General features: G+C 48.7%; 1 non-coding gene across 1 annotated transcript; it reads left to right on the plus strand.

Annotated features, from left to right (window-relative positions):
- Positions 1 to 351: 351 nt before the first annotated feature.
- On the plus strand, positions 352 to 426 carry Trnat-ugu (transfer RNA threonine (anticodon UGU)). The gene has a single exon. It is a non-coding gene; the product is annotated as a tRNA-Thr (tRNA).
- Positions 427 to 2408: the final 1982 nt, after the last annotated feature.

Raw genomic sequence — 2408 nt, forward strand, 5'->3', positions numbered from 1 at the left:
GCACTAGCCTCTGAGAAAGTGTTAATGAGCGCTAACGTGTTTCCATGGCAGTATGTAATAGATTATCAAAAACTTATCCTTTTAGAAGTTGTCCTATGTTTTCGCAAAAGTTTTTCAGTGTATGTTTTTATTTCCCGACAACCTAACTTCCATATGACCTTTGCATGTTAGGCGAAAAGTTTCAAATATATTTTGTAGTACTGGTAGTAGCAGTAGTATTAATTCCAGTATTACCTTTCCTATTGGTGCCTAGTCAGCACTGTTATTCAAAATGTCATTATCTGGTTGAAATCATTATTTCACCTCTATTAACAAAGCTATTATTATTATTTTTAATAATATAATGATAATGCCCACGGTGGCTCAGATGTATAGAGCATCTGCCATGTAAGCAGGAGATCCCGGGTTCGAGTCCCGGTCGGGGCACACATTTTCAACATGTCTCCAATGAAGTACATCAACGCCTGTTTGCAGCTAGGGTGTCCATTTAATTATCATTTCATTTGTAGCAAAGCTGCATAGTCATCCACGGTAACGGTTCTTTCGGGAACAGATACTACCGTCATATATAATGATTATCATTAATTAACGATTCATAATAAAACATTTCTCATTATCATTACGTTAAATCCTGGCCGAACATAAGATAGAGCCTAAAAGTGCTGAGTTCAAGTTATAAAAATAAACAAGAATCTTCCACTATTTTGTAGGATAATGTGGCAAAGAGGGCGCCAGGTGCTGTGCTTGAAGACTTGTATTCCTGTTCACTCCCGTTGTAGTTGATTCTAAAGTTTTTTTTGGTCGGATAATAATCATGCTGCACGAGGTAAGAAAAATTTCACATATCATCTGTCTACATTCTTAGAACTTTGCTGCGTCGGTACTCTGCATTGCTGATAGAAGTCCATGGTCAGCCGACAGGCTTTAAAAGCCAAGGTGATTGACGTCAATGGCGTGCTACTTTTCTCAATGTCATGGGGGCCCGGTGACCCCTCGTTCCGCTGACATCACCGCGGCAGCCCGCGACGTCAGGTCTGTGCGGGGTACAGCTCGCTGCCCATTTGCAGTAGTTGGAAGGTGGCTGGCGCTGTTGTACCTTGTTCCACTAGGAACTCAGCATCAGCATCAGTGCCGGCAGGTGTTGATGGCAGGTAGGCGGGGCTGTGGCGTCATGTCTAAAGATGAACTTACTGTTGGCGGCAGGTACAGCCCGGTCACGAACTCATAGCTACTGCTGGCCAGACCCACTCGCGTCGCTGTCTAGCGTACCTCTGGCGTCATCTTCGTAATGCTGGTTTCCGGAGGCGAGAAGTGATCCACTGACTTTAAATTACGTTTTATTGTGTATGCCTCGGGGTTTCACTAAAACCAGGCGCCTAGTCATGTTGTCACCGAGGCAGCCCACGAGGTCTGCTCTGTGCGGGTTACAGCTCGCTACCCATTGGCAGTAGTTGGAAGGTGGCTGGCGCTGTTGTACCTTGTTCCACTAGGAACTCAGCATCAGCATCAGTGCCAGCAGGTGTTGATGGCAGGTAGGCGGGGCTGTGGCGTCATGTCGAAAGATGAACTTAATGTTGGCGGCAGGTACAGTCCGGCCACGAACTCATAGCTACTACTGGCGAGACCCACTCGCGTCGCTGTCTAGCGTACCTCTGGCGTCATCTTCGTAATGCTGGTTTCCGGAGGCGAGAAGTGATCCACTGACTCGAAATTATGTTTTAATGAGTATGCCTCGGGGTTTCACTAAAACCAGGCGCCTAGTCATGTTGTCACCGAGGCAGCCCACGAGGTCTGCTCTGTGCGGGTTACAGCTCGCTACCCATTGGCAGTAGTTGGAAGGTGGCTGGCGCTGTTGTACCTTGTTCCACTAGGAACTCAGCATCAGCATCAGTGCCAGCAGGTGTTGATGGCAGGTAGGCGGGGCTGTGGCGTCATGTCGAAAGATGAACTTCCTGTTGGCGGCAGGTACAGTCCGGCCACGAACTCATAGCTACTACTGGCCAGACCCACTCGCGTCGCTGTCTAGCGTACCTCTGGCGTCATCTTCGTAATGCTGGTTTCCGGAGGCGAGAAGTGATCCACTGACTCTAAATTACGTTTTATTGTGTATGCCTCGGGGTTTCACTAAAACCAGGCGCCTAGTCATGTTGTCACCGAGGCAGCCCACGAGGTCTGCTCTGTGCGGGTTACAGCTCGCTACCCATTGGCAGTAGTTGGAAGGTGGCTGGCGCTGTTGTACCTTGTTCCACTAGGAACTCAGCATCAGCATCAGTGCCAGCAGGTGTTGATGGCAGGTAGGCGGGGCTGTGGCGTCATGTCGAAAGATGAACTTCCTGTTGGCGGCAGGTACAGTCCGGCCACGAACTCATAGCTACTACTGGCCAGACCCACTCGCGTCGCTGTCTAGC

The sequence above is a fragment of the Schistocerca cancellata genome, chromosome 6, assembly GCF_023864275.1.
Source record: "Schistocerca cancellata isolate TAMUIC-IGC-003103 chromosome 6, iqSchCanc2.1, whole genome shotgun sequence".
NCBI lineage: Eukaryota > Metazoa > Arthropoda > Insecta > Orthoptera > Acrididae > Schistocerca > Schistocerca cancellata.